This window comes from Capsicum annuum, chromosome 7 (genome assembly GCF_002878395.1).
Source record: "Capsicum annuum cultivar UCD-10X-F1 chromosome 7, UCD10Xv1.1, whole genome shotgun sequence".
In the NCBI taxonomy this organism is placed as follows: Eukaryota; Viridiplantae; Streptophyta; class Magnoliopsida; order Solanales; family Solanaceae; genus Capsicum; species Capsicum annuum.
In genome coordinates this window covers 183,627,264-183,636,713 of record NC_061117.1, presented here as the reverse complement: position 1 = coordinate 183,636,713, position 9,450 = coordinate 183,627,264, and the positions used below count along the sequence as shown (strand labels likewise).

The 9,450-nt window shown below is 32.8% G+C and overlaps 1 long non-coding RNA gene across 4 annotated transcripts; it reads left to right on the top strand.

The window, feature by feature from the left end:
- The first annotated feature begins 272 nt into the window (after positions 1–272).
- On the top strand, positions 273–5,362 carry LOC107878195. 4 transcript variants are annotated; one of them, XR_001676768.2, is made up of 4 exons: positions 273–1,671; positions 2,527–3,072; positions 4,552–4,747; positions 4,872–5,362. It is a non-coding gene; the product is annotated as an uncharacterized LOC107878195 (long non-coding RNA). The 4 variants fall into 4 exon arrangements; XR_007057681.1 differs by having other exon boundaries at positions 274–1,968; XR_001676767.2 differs by having other exon boundaries at positions 274–2,423.
- The last annotated feature ends 4,088 nt before the right edge of the window (positions 5,363–9,450 follow it).

Sequence of the window (9,450 nt, the reverse complement as noted above, 5' to 3'; positions counted from 1 at the left end):
TACTGCATACAACTTTATCAACTTTTGTTGGCAAGTCAAGAAGAAAAGTACATTCAAAATAGTTCTGCATGCATTTTTCAATAGTTTTGTCAAACAGCAAACCACTTCTGCATGCATTTTTCAAAAGCTTTGTCAAAATTTGGAAGCAAACCAGTTGCAAAGTTTGAACTGCAAACTTTTTAGATGTCATCAATGACATCAAATGGTATTTTGTTAGCCTATAAATAAGAGCTGTTAGCTCATTCTATGTACACCATAACAATATAAAAGTGAAAAAAAGTTCACAAAAACTTAGCAAAATAAGAGAGCTTATTAGTTGAAGGGAAGTATTTTTATTGTGGGGTTTTGAACTCATCTCTTGTCCAGAGTTGTTGAGTTATTGAGATTAGACTGTTGTATCCTAGAGGGGATAAGTCAAAAAGTATTATTATTGGATCGGAGAAATAATTGCCGCAGTAGGCTTGAATCTCCTTAAAGAGAGCGAGATATCCGCGCCTCAGCCGTAGAAGAAGAAATATATTTTTCTTTATTCATTTGTAATTTTTAGTTGTAATCAGTTGTAATATTATTATAATATTTATTGTAATTTCTCCAACAATTCTTTTTTTGGCTAAATAATGGGCAAGAAAGGAAGTGGTTGGTTTTTCATCAGTCAAGAAAGTTTTCAAACAGTCTCTTAAATATTCATCAGACAAGAAGGTTGGTTGCAGTGACGGAGCCACATGGGTGCAAGGGGTTCATCCGAAGTCCGACTGTATATATACATAATTAAAATTATTTTTTATGAATATGTTGTGTAAGGTCCGGCCCCATTTTGTTCAACTTTGGCAGCAATAATTTTCTTCTTTGGTTGCCAAAGAACTAGTCAAAGATAGGACAAATATTTTCAAGAAAATGGCTGCAAATTGCATGGTTTTTTGATGTCATTGATGACATCAATTGGGGTAATTCTTGCTTATATAAGGAGCTCGCTAGCTACATGAAAGAACACCCCAATTGAGGGGACACACCAATTTGAGAAGAACACAACATTTGAGAAGATGTAGTTATGTTTGCTTTTCTTCTTTGTAGAGAGTATTTGTTAGAAAGTTGTATTGTGAAATACTTTAAGTGAACCTCTTCTTTGGAATGATATTTGTGAGATTATTTTCTTGGGTATTTGGGATATTAGAGTATTTAATTACTCTAATTTTATACTCTCTTTTGTGTCTTTGTACTCTCTTTTTGTTCCGTTGGTGTTTAGTAAAGTGAACCTCTTCTTTGGAATGATATTTGTGAGATTATTTTCTTGGGTATTTGGGATATTAGAGTATTTAATTACTCTAATTTTATACTCTCTTTTGTGTCTTTGTACTCTCTTTTGTTCCGTTGGTGTTTAGTAAAGTTGCTCCACCTTTTGGTTGTGGACGTAGGTCAAGTTGACCGAACCACGTTAAATTTGTGTCTCCTTTATTTTTCTCAACTTATCGTTATTATCATCTTTCTTATCGTCTTCAAACAATTACTTTGTTTAATTCTGCACTATCCGGGATTCTCGATCCTAACATGTTTAATCCCCTTGGTTTCTTTGTTTTGTCATTGATCCTATGATCTTCGAGATCAGTAGAGAGAAAAAGAAGCACAAAAACAGAATTTTGATGTCACTAAATTTCCAGGAATGCAAGTAGTGAAGTAATAATCTTTTATTTATTGAAAAATGTGTGTCTTGGAAGTTTATGTTTAAAAATAAGATAAGATTATTATTAATTTTTTGGTATACATTTTGAAGTTCTTAAGTGTGTTGATATTTTTTTAACCTATATGCTAAGATTTGCATTTGAAAAGGATTTTTTTCAAGAGTTTTTGTGTTAAAGATTGAATTTTGAGGGGAATGAAATTGTGGGTGATGAGTGGTTTATTGAAAAGGTTGAATCTTTATGTTGAGATTGCATTTGGAAAGTCAGTAGTTTGATGGTTATAAAAAAAAAGGTCAGTAGTTTGACATTTCCTTTCAAGTATGAGGATGTTTTGGAAGTTTTTAACTTAAATTTGTGTTAAAGATTGAATTTTGAGGGAAAATTAATTGTGAGTCTTGCGTGTTTGCGGAATCTTAGCAGCTCAGTTAATAAGCTAGCTAGCTAAACTTTCATTTTGTTGATGAGTGTTCGATTTCTCACCTTATAATACCCTCCGCATTTCCCCTTTTCCCCTTTTCCTACCCTAATTTTTATTAAAAAATGGCCTTGAATGTTGAGATTTTTGCTATTTGAGAGTCAATATTGAGTACATGTCATTTTTTAGCATCTAAATTAAAATGTTTGTTGTTTTTTCTTGAATTTGTGAAAGATGATTATGTAATGCAAGTTTTGTGCTTCTGGGGTTGGAAAGTTATACACTATACAGAGTGATATTGAGTTTTGAATAGGATTCATAAGCGCTGTTAGGTGCGGTTTGTTGAGCTTTTTACAGGGTTCTACCAATGTTTGGTTTTGTAAGATCTTGAGAGGCTCTCCAAATTAAGTAATTTAGAAATTTGGGTTGTTGCAGGAGACGGTGGGCGTATGAAATTTTGAGGATTCGAAGGCCTAAGTGAATTAGGTGACCGAAGTAAAGGGGAGTTTTAGTTCAATGTCGGGAGCTTCAAGTGTAAGGTCAATGAATGTAGCTGACTCGGAAGCAAGGCCAGTTCTTGGTCCGCTGGGAATAAGGCACAGAGATCACCTGGTTCAAGAAAATCTGTTACGAGACCTACGAGAAAGACAGTGAAGTCAAAAAAGGAGGTCGAGATGGAAGATAAAAATGGTCACCAACCATCCCCTTCATTGCTTACTTTTTATGTTCCTTTCATACTTAGGCGACATGAGTCATTGTATTCCAACCTTTCACTTAGTGCTTCATGTTCTTCTGATGCCTCAACGGATTCATTTCACGCCAGTGCTTCAACTAGTAGGATATATAGAATGAATAATACCTCAAATAGAAGGAAGCAATTGGCATCGAAGTCCAAAAGGATGGTTTCAGATGATATATCAGACTCTCCAATCGACGGTTTGCATTCCAAGAAAAGATGTTCCTGGGTGACACCTAATACAGGTGTGTTCTTGGTGATTCTTTTTTTAAATTTACCACATCTGGATTTTTGATTCTTTTCTTCTTCTAATATTACACTGTCCAAGTTGGAAGTTAAATCAAGACATGTTTTAAATTAGAAGGTTATTGTAGCGTGATCATAGCTTAATTTTTCCCGTCTTCTTTGCCATCATTTTTGGAGATGACCGAGAACGTAATGAACCTTTGAGAGATGTTTGAAGAAGAAAAAATGTTGAACTTGGAACGATTTTATGTATTAATGCATTGACTATGGAGTAAATAAAAGATTGTAAGCTTTTGATGATGTGAAACTTAGGTAGATATAATAGGAAACCAGGACTATTGCAAGGGCTTATTCTTTGAGTTTGAGATAAAATCGCGGGCCAGCAAAATATAGGAATTGGCTATAGCGAGACCTTATATATCTTCTACCTTCAGTACTATTGGCATGGACGCAATTATTGTTTAGATTATGCAGCTTCATTAGGCAAAAGCTTCATTCTTATGAGGGCTTTAGACTATCTTTATACTCCGTAGAATTACTCCACCTGCTTCTATCTTGAAGCTCTAGATCATTATTCTGATCATCGAGTTCTGCCTTTTATTCTGCTTTTTAAAGCATTTTTACATGCGTATTGTTTCTGTGCAAACCGCAAGATAAGTTGTCAGTGCATAAGGTAACAAGAGTTCTCTTTTGCTTCTTACCGTTCATTTGACTGTGAGACGTAAATTGTTATATGTTGTTCCTATAAGACAACTGTTCCTTGATTTCGTAACGTCATTTTTAGTTATAAGTATTTGCATGGAGAAATGTTTGCCTGTATATTATAGTTGATTCTCTTCTTATATTGAGCTAAAGCCGATTTTTCATTATGTATACATGTAGGGGTAGTTTGAGATTAATGCACGATCTTCATTATTTTAATTTTCATTTTGCTTTCTGATGCAGTCCTCCTTCGTTTGAACTAGCTTTTGGGGTGTGAGTTAGGCTGAACGTAATTTAACATGGTATTAGTGTCAGATTTCCATGCGGATATGTGAAATACTCCCAGTCTAATTGTACATGCTCTGCAAATTGGATAGTGGATCCTTGGAACCCCGAATAAAGCATGTACTGATCTAGGCATGAGGGGGTGATAAATAGAATGATCCCACATCGAATCTAAAATGGCCATTACGGTTTGCTTGCAGGAACTGTCCTCTTTTTTAGCTGACTTTTGCCTACTGGAAAATGATGAATTTCTTTTTGGAGGGCTCTAAATCACCACATGGTATACACATATTAGAACAACATCTTCTTTATTGGAAAGCCTTAGGAACTTAACTTTTCTACACTAAATCAAGTAGTTTCAGATTATACTAACTTTAACTATAATAAGGCCACTAATTACCAGCTAAGGTAAAAGTATTTTCCAGATTTCAAGTCACTGTTGCCTCTGCTAATTATTTGAAAAGAACATTCACGTGCTTCCTTTTTTGTAGGCCGAACATGTGAACAATGGATCGATTTCAGAAAGATGATTCTGATGGTAATTCACTTCCTGGTAGGCGTAGAGATGATGTAGAAATAATGATGGCTCCAACAAAAGTATCCCAGACTAAGAGTTGCAACAAAATGCAACCATTGTGCTGCCTTGGGTCATTACAAACGTGGCAATAGAAATCCATCTTTTTTGAAGTAAGTCAAATTTAAGACTTTTCTCACTTATTTCTTGGATTTTCAAAATATCTAATTTTGGGTTTATGGGAGAAACTCTAATCAGCATTCTCTTGTGGTGGTTTTACTTTTATATTTGTGTTAGGTTAGAATATGTGAAACTACTGCTTATGTCTCACAGTCTACCTGGGATACAATCTTGGACTTGGAGCTTTTCTCATGGAGATCATAGTCTTGCTTAATCATTTCTAAAGCATTATATGATGCCAATGACGGACTGCCAGCTTTGTTAAACAAGGTCAATTCCGATGCCCATTTGTTGGAGCGACACCTACAATAGTAGAAGGTTGGAATTAGTGAATTTCGTACCCCCAAATTTAAAAAATCAATTGCATTTCAAGCTTCTAACATTCTGAAAAGGCTTGCCGTGATATTATCTTTCTTTGATAATATCCTCACATAAATGGTGGACTCTATGTTTGTTCTTCATCTAACTGTCTATCATAGATATTGCAGTCAAATTAATGTGTCAAGCCATAGTTGTGATTTTTCTTTTTTATGAAACTTGCAATCAAAAGGATTGTAGGGAATCATGAGCACAAAAAATCTATGGCCAAACATCTAAGCTTTTGTAAACGGTATGCTTGCTTCCTATGTTTATGTAATCCACTGTGCATATTACATATATCTATGCTGGATATAGCCACCAGAATCAATGGCTATTCATTAGACTTGAAAGATACTAGCTTTCATTGAAAGTCAAAATAGTAATAAAATCAAATATTGGGCCCGTGCTCAGCACAGGCCTAATCTTCTAGTATTAAGAGAAAGCAGGAGTCCACACAGCAGTTCTGCATTTATGGTAAGAAACCATGCTGAACAAAAAAAGAAGAAAACTCGAATGGTTATAAACTATAAAGTGTTAAATAAAAATTGTGTTTTGATGGATATTTTATCCCAAATAAAAATAATTTAATTAATCTTGCTAAAGGAAAAACCTATTTTTCAAAATTTGATTGTAAAAGTGATTTTTGACAAATTAAACTTTCAGAGGAATCAGTCGTTTTAACAGCATTTAGCATTCCTAATGGACATTATGAGTGATTAGTAATTCCATTTGGGTTACAAAATGAACCACAAATTTTTCAACGAAAAATGGATAGAATATTTTTAGAGAAAAATTACCTAATTGTTTACATAGATGATATTTTGGTATGTTTAGAAAACTACCAAGAACACTTATCATATCTGAAAGAATTTTCAAACATTTGTGTTAAAAATGGAATTGTTTTAAGATAAAAGAAAGCTGAAATAAGTAAAAATGAAATAGTTTTTTTAGGAATGATAATTTCAAAAAATGGAATAGAATTACAAACTCATATTTCTAAAAAAATAATCGAATTTCCTGACAAACTAACAATGAAACAAGAAATGCCAAAGTTTTTTGGTTGTTTGAATTATGCAGGTGAATTTATTCCAGATCTTGCAAAAAGGAGAAATCCTTTGCAAAAACTCATTCGAAAATCAAATCGACTTGGATGGACTAATGAACATACTCTTTGCGTTCAAAAATTAAAAGAAGAACGTGCTAAGCTACCAAAACTTAGACTTTCAGAACCAGAAGACAACTTAGTCCTACAAACAGATGCCTCCGATTATCATTGGAGAGCATTATTACAAACAGATTTAAATAAAATCTATAGATACACCAGTGGAACATTTAACGAAGCCGAAGTTAATTACTCCACAAATGAAAAGAAATTATTAGCGGTAATAAAAGGAATACGAAAGTTTTTCACATTTTTATTACCAAAATCATTTGTTGTTAAAACAGATAATACACAAATATCAGGATTGATATTTAATAAACTACCTTCAGAACCACAATACGAAGGTTACACGGTGGTAGGTATTATTGTCATTTTATACTTTCAAAATTGAGAATATTAAGGGATCTGACAATATTTTTGCAGATTTTTTTTCTTGAAACATCCAATATGGACAATAGAACTCAGATGTTGATCAACAGAATATGGCAAAAAATGAATAGCAATGATGACGTCATAAATAAAAAAAGCAACATGTTATTTAGTATCAGAGACGAACTTGTATCCTTGTCCGAAAAGGCAAAGAAATTACAATTTGAATTAAGTCGGCTTAACACTGATCAAGCTGAAAATATGACAGAATTTCAACTTCTCTGCGAACATCTGGAAACCAGATCCAAGGGACGATAGTTCTCTAACAAAGTGGCAGGATATGTCCCACTAGCACCTAGTGCCAAAAACATCTTGACAGTAAGCCCGGATATGTCAATGGCGGAGTCTTCGAACAAAATCAAAAGCCGAGCACAAGAAAAATTCCCTAACAAAGTGACAGGAGATGTCCCACTAGCACCTAGTGCCAAAAATATCTCGACGGTAAGCCCAAATATGCCAATAGCGGAGTCTTCGAACAAAGCTAAAAGCCAAGCAAAGAGAAAATTTACTGAAGTAGTAAAATCAGTGAAAACTGAAATAACTTCTGATAAATCAGAAAAAGAACTAACTTTTCTTCAGGAAAATAGTTTGCTTCTTTTCAGATAAGAAAAATCCATCCTAAAGAAGAAAAATATCTGACATTCACAAAACAAATCTACAATCTACTAGAAGTCTGTGGAGAAACTTTCGGAGTCGTTGAGACAAAAAATCTATATCCAAGGATTTTCATCTTTTCAAGAGGATCAGTTGGTTTCACCGCCAAGTTATTTGAATTCGATTACTTAGACCGTGTTTATTCTAAACCATATCTATCTGAATTAGAAGGACTACCAATATATTTGACTAGTTCAATCAGAAATTATGTTGAAAAAGAAACAGTATATTGCAAATTCTATAGCATAGCAATGGAATCTCAAGATGATAAACTATATTTTTTCATGATTAGTTATATAACAGTGGAAAAATTAAGAAACTTTGACATCAACGCAACTGAAGTTGATAAAAAGATTCCTTTTTTCAATAAAAAAAATATATCCAAACCAGAAGGACTTTATGGATGAAGACAGTATACCACATCCTTAAAAATAAATATGAAGAGAATTATAAAGTCCTCAACAGAGATACACACTGGGTCCTAATGACCAAAGGAAAATCGAAATCAGTAGTCTTAAGGGACAAAATCACTTAGTTTGAAATACACCAATTTGCAGCCAATACAGAAACATGGACTATGGCGTGCAGATTCTTAGAACATGGACACATCAAAAGAAATGATGGCAATATCTCATTGATGTCTGAAGAGATATTATTTACAGCTGTAAAGAGAAGCCAACAATGGAACAAAAGACGTAAAGCAAAAGCACTTACGTCAACATAATTGTCGGTACCAGACGACAAAATGATAAAGAAGATTGAACCCCACAATCTAAAAGCAACCAATCAGAAAAAAGAAGAATCTTTTCTCTTATCCTGATAAAGAAGTAGAAGAGAAATAAAGATTTTTGAAGGGATGGCCCTGAACAAAATAAATATTGTAATTCTACTCCTCCTTGTATCTATAAAAAGAGAGATAGAAATTTATAGATGACAGACTACATTTTTTCTGAATCTTTTTTTCTAAGAAAAATATTAGGTGTCTTCAATATGAGGCAGTAAGAAACACTTCTCTCGTCAGGTAAAAGTAAAAAATAGTTTGTATATGAATGTCTAACAAAAGATTTTTCCTATGTTGTAATATATTCATGAAATAAAAAGTTTGTTTCTATGTCCTTTGTCAATTTCATATGTTGGTGATAAATGAAGGTTGCGATCTTCAGCCTTAGCTGAGGAAAAAATGAAATAATAGCCTCATGTTAGGCTAAATAGTTTTTCATAGTCGGAAGGAGATACACTGTGGTATTGATACAACCAGTATAAAAAGAAAGTCAAAAGGTATAAACATAAACTCTTTCATTCACGAACATATTAACATAAGAAAATTTTATTTTCATATCTACTTTACACACTCATACATATTATATGTTGCTAAGTACCTATAGGGATTATTAAATCATGAATTTTCTATACTTATCATCATGAGAATGGTACAACCATAATTAAAGAAACTTAGAAGAAGGTTTTGGGAATCCAAAGTACTCATGAAACTCTTAACAGAGATATAACAAAGATAGAAAACTATCTTTGAAAAATCTATCGTTTGAAAAATACTACAAATATTTCTTAAATTAACAGAATAAAACAAGAATTATTTCACACTCTGCACAGAGCTTGTATGTTGAAAGAAACACAGGGTTTGCTGTATAAAAGTTACGAGATTTTGATAAAAAAAAATTGTTCTTTATACTGCCAAATGAGTTCTTATACAATTTTCTTAGATGAAAAAACACTAATCACCGTTCTTATGGTAATCAAATTAAATAAAAATTTACAACATTTTTTTTTGATAAAATCATTGACTATATTGTTCAAGAAGACAACTCCATTCACGAATATTCATATGTGGATAGTGATGATGATCCATACTATTGGTATGATGATGGTTACTTTACTGATTAAGTAAATTAAGATTCCGTATGCAAACCCTATTTCCGAACAACTATATATATATATATATATATATATATATATGGTAATATATATATATTATAAATCAAAGGATGAAGCATCAGAAGAAGCCATGTGGCAGCATAAGAATAAGTCACTTGGCAGTTTTTAGGATAAAACTTATAATATTGTAATAAAAAA